The sequence below is a fragment of the Myotis brandtii genome, unplaced genomic scaffold, assembly GCF_000412655.1.
Source record: "Myotis brandtii unplaced genomic scaffold, ASM41265v1 scaffold2637, whole genome shotgun sequence".
In the NCBI taxonomy this organism is placed as follows: domain Eukaryota; kingdom Metazoa; phylum Chordata; class Mammalia; order Chiroptera; family Vespertilionidae; genus Myotis; species Myotis brandtii.
Genome location: NW_005360037.1, coordinates 241,044 through 252,713, shown reverse-complemented (window position 1 = coordinate 252,713; position 11,670 = coordinate 241,044). Strand labels below are relative to the sequence as shown.

At 38.4% G+C, this 11,670-nt stretch overlaps 1 protein-coding gene across 2 annotated transcripts in view; it reads right to left on the bottom strand.

Moving 5' to 3' along the window:
* The window catches only part of MORF4L2 (mortality factor 4 like 2), a 12,363-nt gene extending 4,853 nt beyond the window's left edge, over window positions 1–7,510 (bottom strand). For both annotated transcript variants that reach the window (XM_014541130.1, XM_005868125.2), the window contains exons 1-2: window positions 7,399–7,510; window positions 5,919–5,990 (exon numbers count right to left, since the gene is read on the bottom strand). The gene's annotated coding sequence lies outside the window, so the exon portion shown is untranslated. The remainder of the gene's footprint in view (window positions 1–5,918; window positions 5,991–7,398) is intronic.
* Window positions 7,511–11,670: the final 4,160 nt, after the last annotated feature.

The window sequence follows — 11,670 nt, the reverse complement described above, 5'->3', positions numbered from 1 at the left end:
CGTATCCATTGCCAACCTCTAGTTCTTAAGACAACATGGGCAGGTGTCAGGGAAGCCCTGAGGGGGAAATAAAGATGTAAGCAATGCTAGAAAGCTACAGCCCTGAATCAGGGAAGCCAGTTATTGGGAATAAAGGCCTGGTGCTAGTGCTTTCATTAAACAAATGATATCCGAAAGGGCACAAAGTTCTGAGCAGAAATTAAAGGGCAACTGTGGGCCTCAGCATCAAAATCTGTGAATACAGAAAATGACCCTCTGGGAATCTGTGAAGGATCAGTGACCGGTGTGGCACGACATTATATTGTAAACTATCATGCTTACAAAATAATTTTTTCTAAAAAAAATTGTGATGGGGACATAATTAAGTAATATAGGTGAAATTAAAAAAAACCACCTGGGGCTAATATAGTACAGAGCTTCCATAAACAAGGGAATAGTTAATCTATAAATTAGAGAAAAGAAGATGGGCCAGTGCCAACCAGACTGTAGAACACACAGAAGTAGAGCCAGATTGGACAGTAAACGATTTTGGAAGGCACATTGGTCATCCGCAATTACTTAGTGAGGAGGAACTTAAGAATGACAGCTGAACGTATTGGTATCTATTATGTGTGTACTGGTATGCATAAAACTACAAAAAGAATTCTACCTGGCTCTCATTAAGTGGGTGAGTTCTGTCATTCTCTACAAATGCTTCTATCTTTTATATAAAGTCCCAAGTTGAATGAAATATCTGACACTGCACAGAAAATAGCTGTACCACTAGTCAAGGTTTGTGCCTAGTGAATAAAGCCAGGGAAGCTGCCTTTCTAAAGAATTGTCTCAGCACCTTTATTTTCACCTGAGTATCCTACAGATCAAGCAATTATTACCTGTGAGCCAGAAGCCAGGCAAATGTAAGGAATACCCATCCTTTTGATTGACTGGTTCTTACTTGTCACAGAAGTTTATGGATAGCCTTACTCAGGTCACTGCACTCTACCTCTATGGACCGGTGACAGGTGTGCTGGGCACATCCTTCATTTAAAAAGTTGGCACTTTATGCCCTAACCGGTTTGGCTCAGTGGATAGAGCGTTGGCCTGCGGACCGAGGGGTCCCGGGTTCGATTCCAGTCAAGGGCATGTACCTTGGTTGCAGGCACATCCCCAGTGGGAGGTGTGCAGGAGGCAGCTGATTGATGTTTCTCTCTCATCCATGTTTCTAACCCTCTATTCCTCTCCCTTCCTCTCTGTAAAAAATCAATAAAATATATATATTTTTAAAAAGACCATTTCTTTAAAAAGTTGGCACTTTATAGTGCTTTATTTTGAAGCAACACCTATGTCCCAGGTGGGTATACTATAGTGAATCAAAGTGAGGTGATTCAACTAATGGGGGGAATGGAGGCACAATTTAGGGATAAGTTGTCAAATATTTTTTTACTTGTCTTCTGTAGGTCAAGCTCAGGCATTATGAAAACATATCTGTATGTTTGCCTTAATTGTCTACCTTAAATTTTTGTGTAAATACTCATTTAAACAGAGATGAGCTCCTACTGGACATCAAATCTCAGATCTTCCCTTTTAAAAAACTTGCTATTTCCGCCCCCTCAATTTATCCTGTAATTAAAGCATTTCATATTATTTCTGTAAGTTTCCCAGGTGCAAATTTACTGGGTCAAGAGGTAATATGTTGCCAAATTACTTTCCCCAAAAGTTTTCCCAATTTCCCATCTCATACTCTGGTCAAATCTCACTGGCTATTTGGCTATCTTCATTTAATTTGTAAATTTGGTAAAGAAAATGGGTTTAGTTTTTCACTTTGCATTTATTAATGTTTTAAACATTTAAAAAATGTGTCTATTGGCCATTTATATTTTAGCTCTTGCTCTTTGCCATTTTTTAAAAAAAAACTTTACTGAAAGTATTACATATGTCTCCCTTCCCCCACTGACCCAATTATTAGTGATTCCAACACTTATAGTTCAGACATTTTACATCTGATGTTGATTAAGTTTTATATGATGAAATATGTAGTTTCCCTTTCATTAAGTTTAAAAATTAAGATGGCATATTTTTATGGATTTTATATTTTAATTCCTTAATCTACCCAGAATTTATTATGTAAATTATGGACTGAAAATCTATATACTTTTCCACAATTTATTTTGTGGCACCAATTATTGAGTAATCTTTACTTTATATACCTATGAATACCAAATACATAAAGATGCAGGCATTCTCCTTACCACATCCCCTCCCCAATCCCAGAATTTCATATCTTTTTATGTACACATTTACACAAATAACATACCTTTAAAACTAAGTGTGTATGTTATACACATAAGTGGACATATATCATGCATTAACTTGGTCTTGACAAAGTGAAATACATATTGCTCTGCAACTTTTCTCATGGACCTCCTTCTGTCTGCATATACCTAGCTCATGCTTTTTAATATCCTCATAATTCTGTAATTTCTACAGAGCATAATTTTATCAGTCCCATATTAACATACAGAGCATACTTTAATCAGTCCCATATCAATACTTCATTATTACAGAAATGCTGTAACAGACATCAGTGTACAGATATATTAGAGCATTAGGAAGTGGAAACTGTTCAAAGGATTTGCTAATTTCTTTGATGAGATAGAGGCAAATTACTTTGTAAAGAACTGCTTTAATTTGCACTCCCAGCAAAAAATGTAAAAGTTCGTTCATCCACACCTTCAGCAACACTGGATAAACATTTTTCCTATTATTATTTTTTAGTTTCTTCCTAATATATAACAAATTTTCCCCAATATTAGAGTCCATCCTTTCCCCACTGATTTGATAACATTCTAAATTCCTATAGGTATATGGGTCTCTTTTAAGGTACTCTCTTCCCAGTAATTTTTGATTGTTCAATTAAAAAATATTTTTATTGATTTCAGAGAGGAAGGGAGAGGGAGAAAGGGATAGAAACATCAATGATGAGAGAGAATCATTGATTAGCTGCCTCCTGCATGCCCCATACTGGAGATCAAGCCTGAGACCAGGGCATGTGCCCCGACCAGGAATCGAATTGTGACCTCCTGGTTCATAGGTTGACACTCAACCACTGAGCCACATCAGCTGGGCTGATTATTCAATTTTTAAAGTTATCAGTTTCTAGGTTATCTATTCTGTCACAGCAATATGTCTGTTCTCACACCAGTATCACATTGGTTTAATTATCATAGTTTAAAGCCATAAATGTTGCCCTAGAGCAGGGGTGTAGGGAACCCTGTTTTTGCTAAGGGCCATTTGGATATTTAGTAGTATAACACCATTCACTCAATATAAATTTATGTTGCTATGAAAAAAAAGCTCCTAGATTTATTGAATTTCAAGTCCTTCCTGTGGTTGCTTTGGCAGGGCCAGATCAAATGATTTTGCATGATTTTGCAGGCCTTACACAGCCGGACGTTCCCTATCCCTGCCCTAGGGTAACATTTGTAAATGAATTCCAAGGATGTTCCACGCAGTATTATTTGAAGTAGAAAAACACTGGACTTTAGCTAGAGGACTATCAATAGCGATTTGGCAAAATAAAAGATGGTTTATCCATTATATGGGCTATCATGCTAGTTAAAGGAATGCCACTATGAAAGGAATACAATAGAATTCTATGAATGGACATGAAGACCCCCTAAACAATTTGATTAAAAATAGCAAGTTTCATCCTAGCCTGTTTGGCTCAATGGATAGAGTGTCGGCCTGTGGACTGAAGGGTCCTGGTTTGATTCCCATCAAGGGCACATACCTCGTTTGCAAGCTGGATCCCCAGCCCTGGTTGGGGTGCGCGGGGGAGGCAACCAATCAATGAGTCTCTCTCACATGATGTTTCTCTCTCTGTCTCTCCCTCTCCCTTCCACTTTCTCTAAAAATCAATGGAAAAACATCCTCCGGTGAGGATTAACAACAACAACAAAATAGCAAGTTGCACAACAGTACCTATAGTGTGATAGCACATTTAAGTAAAACAATATTTAATATATATCCATACATATTTTAAAACAGGTATATAACTTAGAGATCTAGAAGGAAATATAACAACTTAGAGATCTAGAAAGAAACAGAACTGATAATAATTGTTAATTCTGGGAAGAGTAAGAGAATTGGGGTGGTGAGAAAAGGAAATCTCAATCTACTCTGCATTATTTAAAATTTTTGTATTAAAAGGAGAATGTAATCACATATAAATTCTGTGAATGCCCTAGCTGGCTTGGCTCAGTGGATAGAGTGTCGGCCTGCGGACTGAAGGGTCCCAGGTTCGATTCCGGCCAAGGGCACATGCCTAGGTTGCGGGCTCAATCCCCAGTAGGGGTGTGCAGGAGGCAGCCGATCAATGATTCTCTCTCATCATTGATGTTTCTATCTCTCTCCTTCTCCTTTCCTCTCTGAAACCAATAAAGAAATATATATTTAAAAAAAAATTCTGTGACTAAAAATTTATATTTAAATATACATATTTAATCCAGTGTTTTTCTGATCTATTCTTATCCATGGATTTCACATATAGCTAGCCTTTTAATTATCACGGTGTACCATGTATTTTGTAGGCATAGCATTCAGACTGGTTTCCCTCCCTCCTTATAAAGTCTTGCCCATCCTCAAAGGCCAGGTCAAGTTTCTTTTTCTCCTAGAGTCTTTCTCCATTTCCGGCTACTCTGGCTCTTGCCCTCTCTGAGCTCCTATTGGCCTAACAGTCCACCTCCCTCCCTTTATCCCTTAATCATTCTCAAATGGCGTCTTGTAAAGGGCTTTTGTGCCTACGCATCTATTGCATGTTTTCCACCAGGTAGTGCCCTCCTCTGCAACCTAGCTTTCAGAAAATAAAAAAATCAAAGGAATACATAGTGATTCCATAGGAAAATGAAACTGTTGAGACCGAAAAACCTTCCTTCATCTCTTTATGCAAGTGATGGGCCATTCAGAAATGCAGACTCCAAATACTAACATTTTTATGTATGGGTTTAAAGCCAAAAATGAGTATGAACATCTCCGATAGTTTGTTGGAATAAACCTTTAAATGCACCTATATGTGTCACTTACATTGATATCAAATCTCTCCTGGATCTTGGGACTACTTTATGTGTCACAGATTTTTTTTGAATCTGAGACAAAGGAGGAGTAATATAAAAGCTGCTAGTAGACTGAATATGGTTATAATTTGCTGGTTAAAATTATAGTTTCTGGAAATTCCCTTATCAATAGACTCAATATCTTTCTGGATTGTTAGGATGAATCAGAAGTTATAATTTCAGAATTCAGTTCTAGTAACTACCGCTTCTGGAAAATCAGGAGAGAAACCAACAGTATTAATTTTTTTTACAATTCCAAAAAGAGGTATCCACTGCTTTTAGAAGTGTACCAGAAGTACTAATAGAACCATAATTATTAATAAATCAAACACTTAACTAGTGTCAAGCATTGTCCTGATACCTTATATGTAATCCCCTTAACAATCCTATGAAGTAGGAACTATTATTACCTTTTTTTACTTTTGAGGAAATTTAGGGATAAAGAGAATCAGTATCTTGCCTAAGATCATACAGTTAAGTGGCAGAGCCAGGTTTTAAATTCAGGAAGTCAGTATTTGTTCTTAACCACTAAATTATGCTGCATACTGGATGTCACAAAGAAAAACAATACATAAATGTAAGGAACTATTAGGGATCAACTGTAGTATCTTTTATTATTAAGGAATATAAGATTACACAGCCCTCTTGTTTTTTAGGTACTTTATGCACTGGAAGCACCAATGGACTCAGCTCCATCTGTCCCTTCTTAGAATGGAGTGCTTTCCCAGATAGATACTTACTAATATTTAAAATATTCCTGGACAGTAAAGAAGGTTATGTGGAATTATCTTGTTTGAGAACAGAGGCCAGGAGAAGGGAGGCACTTACCCAAGATTCTGTAATCAGGATCAGGCCTTCTGATCCTTACTATGCAGCAAACTTAGCTTTTCTGATAATGGCCTAGAAGGTCAAACAAGGGGACAGGAAAGGACATAAAAAAAGATATGAGATGATGGTTTTCTCCTCCTCCATCAAGCATTGCATTTTATCACACACAAAGGACAGCAAAGCTGATAAATAATGTACAAGTGTTTCTTTTTCCTTCCTTGTGGTTACATTTTCAAATTTACTTTAGTGTACATTTATCCTGATTTTTGAGAAAGTAATTTGTTTTTGCTTTTTTTTTTTTTACTTTTTATTAAGGAAAATTTCAAATGGTTAAAAATGTACAGGGAATATTATAAGCCCTTTCAAATCTATCATCCAGCTTCAACAATTACCAACTGAAGGCCATCTTGTTTCATCCCTAACCCCACCCACTGCTCCCCCTAACTCCGATTTTTTTTAAAGCTCACAAAATAGCTGACCTTCTGTATTTTATTATGGAAAATTTCATACATATACCAAGGAAGACAATAGTATAAGGAACCCTATATGCCCATCACTCAGCTTAAACGATTATTAATTTAGGGCCAATTTTGTTTTATCTATACCCCTCCCCACTTCTGGGATTATTTTGAAACAAATCTTAGTCATCAATGTATTTTGAAGCCCATCCCTGACATTTTAAAAATTTAATCCGTATTTTCATTTATATCTCTGTAAGATAAAAGACAATTTGAAAACATAACCACCATACCATTATAACCTCTAAAAAAATCGGCATCAATTCCTTAAAAGCACATCAAATATCAAATCCATCTTCAGATTTTCCCGATGTATTTCAAACAGCTTTTAATTTTAATGTCGGTGTGTTTGAATCAGGATCCAAACAAGGCCTACTCATCGCATGTGGTTCATCTCCAGCTCGCTCTCCTTCTCCATCTCTTTCTCCCCCCTCCCCCATTTTTTTTTAAACTTTTCAATATGGAAAATTCCAACCCCCGCTATTCTGAGCTAATTTCCAAATAGTACATTATTCCATCAGTAAAGACTGATATATCTCTCTTATAGCTCTAATTTCTTCTAGGAAAGAAATCAATGGGCAAGAAAAGCACTATAATGAACGAATTTACATAATTTATGTTTTTTTCCTCATTCTGTTACGCGGATTTTTCTCTCCACAATAATACCTACTATCTTTTGGAGCTAGGCTTCCTATTAAATGCCTTATACTCTCTAACATACAGTACACGCTTCTGAGGTACACGCTTCTGAGGTACATGTCTCTGAGGTAAAGACTTATTATCACCATTTCACAAACATGGAAACCGAGACACAGAAAGAACAGGAGCCAGCCCGAGCTGGGCGTTGGCGTCGGAACCTGAATTCAGCCTTGCCCTATCGTGAAACCATTAGTTAATCTTCTCTATATACACGGCGAGAAGAGGAAATCGTCAACCCTTTCTCCCCACCCCCACCCTGAAACCTGAAATGGGAATCCACTTCTTCCCAGCAGCGGACGTGTGATCACCGCCGTCCCTCCAACAGCCATAGTAAAGCCAGGTTTCTCTGGCAACTGATATCCATAGGCAGACACGTCACCCAGGAGGCGGGCTTATACCCTTCAGCCAATCACAATCGTCTTGTCTAAGTTTTAGAATGTTCCATAACCAAATGATTGGACGAGGCCCATACGTCACAACGATACTTCGCCGCAGTAAAGGGGGGGGGAGTGCTAGCAACCTGCTTCTTCACGGTTAAGGATTGAAGCAAACCAGTCGCCATCCTCCTTAGTGTGGGCCCTGGCCAATGACACTCGTCCTCTTAGGTTCTTAGCCCGCCCTCCAAAAGCGCGACAGTCGGTGGGTCAGAAGTCTATAGGGCAGGGTGTTCACGTGGCCTATTTTCACGACCCAGAGTTCCCCAGAACAGGTTTTTTTGTTTTTTTTTTTTTCCTGCAGGGAGGCATTATGGGGGCTTTTTTCCCCATTGGGAAAGGAAGTGTCTACGTGGCCTACGGAAACAGGATGGGCGGAAATGAGCTATGCTTCCCGCGAGTGGGGAAGCGCGAGGTCAAATCTGGGGCCACACCCCCGAACCACTTGTGCAACTCTTGGGAGTAAAAAAAGGCAGAGTAGGGGTTTTGATGTGTGTGTGAGTGGGGACGGCGGGTGCTGCGGGCGCGTGGTGGTGGGGCCAGTGTGAATGTGCGCGGGCGAGCGTGCGTTTGTGCGTGCGCGTGCGTGTGTGTGTGTGTAGGCGCTCCTGCGCGCTCAATAGGGAGCGTTCTGTACTTTTATTTTTGAAAATTGTTTTAATGAAAAACATAATAATTAAGCCACGGCGATCATACCAGAAATAATGGGCCTTTGGTAGAACTATTTCCATCTCCCCTATAATTTAATTTTAGAGCCTAAAAATACACTTTCTTCCCACATTCTTCTTTTGTGCCACAATCCTGTTCTAAACCATAGCTTTCCGATGGGTAAGAGCCAAATCCTCGCATTCACATCTTAGCAAGTCCAAGGAGCAGCTTCTTTCCTGTTCTCTAGTATCTTTCTGCTCCCTACCCCTCCCCTTCTTGCAAAGTTGCGTGCAATTATGGCACAAAATTTTCTGCTGAGAATATCTACTAGTATATAGACAGCCTTCCCCTCCACTATGGACTCCGAATTCCTATGGGGGCTGAAATTTTCACCTTTTTGTCCTGATTTTCAAGCACAGTGCATTTCAGGCAACTACGCACTCAGTTAATTTTCAAGATAGTTCTGTGAGGTTTATACCTCTTGAGTCTGCCACCAGATGCCGCCAAACCCCAGCAAAGGATTGGTTGTTTGGTACCTGGAATGATGTGTGTGTGTGTGGTCATTTATTGCTGGGGAAAAATCAAACTAACTTCCATAAATAGTCCTATCAGGCAGGGGACTATGGCCCCTATATCCAAATGTTTTTCCTGGTTTCTTTTTTAAAAAAATTTCTTTATTGATTAAGGTATTACATATGTGTCCTCATTCACCCATTACCCTCCCCCCCCACCTATGCCCTCACCCCCCTGTTGTCTGTGTCCATTGGTTAGGCTTATATGCATGCATACAAGTCCTTTGGTTGCTCTCTCCCCCTTAGCCCCACCCTCCCCTACCTTCTCTCTGAGGTTTGACAGTCTGATCCATGCTTCTGTGTCTCTGGATCTGTTTTTGTTCATCAGTTTATGTTGTTCATTATATTCCATAAATGAGTGAGATCATGTGATATTTATCTTTCTCTGACTGGTTTCTTAACTTCTTAAAAAAAGGAACACCGTTCCCCCCTCCATCCTGTCTTCTTTTTTCTTTGCCTTTTTTGAGGGGGAAGGGTCACCCCAAGGACTGATGCTGATGAAAATTCTAACCCTTTCTGTGCACCTTTTCAAATACTCAACCCCCATCCATACTCCTCTCCCCACCAAATTGTTTGGTCAGTAAAGACATATAAGAACTTGGACCCTGGTATTGAAAACTGATCTTTTCCTCTTGAAAATTTGTATTAGATATGTTTATACCCTATATTCTGTAGTGGTACTGCTAAACCTTATTATGTCTTTGGAGTCAGAGATCTAATTTTAAACCCCATTGCACCACTTACTAGCTTTGAGGCCATGGGCAAATGGTTTCTGTTCTGTGATGGTTTCCTTAGTTTGTTGCATGCTTTATATATTTTAGGTGCTGTGTCATATCCTTCATATGGATATTCTTTTTATTACTCACAAAATTGTTATTAGATGGGTACTAATACTTCACAATCAAACAGAAAAATTTATATCTCTTAGTTATCAGTCATATATGTGTGCATGTGCACGTACACACACACACACACACACACTGGGGAGGGGAGCTGGATTTAGAACAGTGGTTCAGAAGTGTTTTCCAGACACCTCAGTAGTATCATTATCACCTTTCAGGAAGTTATACGATTCAGATTCTTAGGCTCCACCTCAAACGAAATTCTAGGGGTAGAGTGTGGCTGTGTTCTAATGAATTTCTGGTTTTTCTAATGCACACTGAAGTTAGAACCACTGCTTTGGAGGGCAGAGATGCAATGCTTATTTTGTATGCTCCACTAGAGGGTGCTATAGAATGTAAAGCAAAATAATAAATGATCTATATGTTTTATTGAGACACCTTGCATATTATCAGTCCTGTTACACAAGTTAAGAACTAATGTGTAGAGGTGTCAAATTATTTTCTCAGTGCAGTATGAGAACCAGGATATGAATTTTACCTGCTTCTAGAGCCCAAACCCTTGACAGTACTCTGTTGTTCAGCCATAATAGCTTGTCATTCTGGGTGTCAAAATTCATTACAATACCCTTGTTCTCTGCTTTGGCTAATGTTGACTAGAGTGTCAATAACAGGGTAGGAAAGAAAACTAAATAAATGGAAATAGTTTGATGATTTCATACCCTTCCTCATATCCATTCTACAATAAGATATCACATAAAAGATCATAAGTGTTTCCCTTCTTGCTTTAATATTTCCCAAATTCTCTCTCTGCCCTGCATTTATTTTATTTTATTTTTAATTTCTTTATTGGTTAAGGTATTACAAATGTGTCCTCATCCCCCCATTAACCCCCAACAAAAGAAATAGTCTTAAAACCATGTTTCAATGTGGTGGATGTAAATGTTAAATATTTGCAGGTCACTTTTATTATTCACTTCCATGCTTTACTATATCAAGATCTAACTACTTGTCATATAAACCAAATCAATCAGTCTATCTATCTATATACCCTCTTTCTACATATTATAAATTCTGTTTAAAATATTGCTTTCCTAATTGTTTAATAGTGTCTCTTTATTTCATATATTTAAATACTATCCATAGGAGACTTATGTTTTTATCATGCACCCTATCTAACAATGCTAATATTTCTAAGAATGGTAACCTGGTTTTGGAATACTTAAATCAAACTGCTTCCACCTTTACTTATAGCTGACATCACCAGCTTGAAAGGGATGAGAATTCTGACTAAAGTGAGATGAAAGGCAGGTGATAATCAAAGCAAGGGGGGATTTTTGAGATTTGACAAAACTTGTGAGGCTTCTTTAATGAAATGCTCAGAACACCTTGCAGTACTGAGTACCTGGGAGAAGAGGCCATGAGCAATGCAGAGGAGAAATGAGAATTGAAATATTCCAAAGACATGTTGCTACCTCATTCCAACTGTTGATATAAAAAAATCTCCATGAAACTCAATTTCTCATCTTATTCCTCTTTCCTTTGACAGATAGTTTGTCTTCCGATCCCAGAGCCAGTAATAAAGACTAGCAGCTAATTTAGTTTCTTAATGAATCCTCTGTATCATCTTAAAACCATATATAGTTTGTTGATTTGTTGATGATAGCCATTCTGACAGGTGTAGGATGATACTGCATTGTCGTTTTGATTTGCATCTCTCGTATAATTAGTGACTTTGAGCATGTTTTCATATGTCTTTCGGCCTTCTGTGTGTCCTCTTTCGAAAAGTGTCTATCTAGGTCCGTTGCCCATTTTTTGATTGGATTGTTTATCTTCCTATTTGTTAAGTGGCATGAGTTCCCTGTAAATGTTGGAGATTAAACCCTTATCGGTGATATCGGTGGCAAATATGTTCTCCCATGCAATGGGCCTTCTTGTTGTTTTGTTGATGGTTTCCTTAGCTGTGCAAAAGCTTTTTATTTTGTTGTAGTCCCATTTGTTTATTTTCTCTTTAGTTTCCATTGCCCTAGGAGCAGTATCAG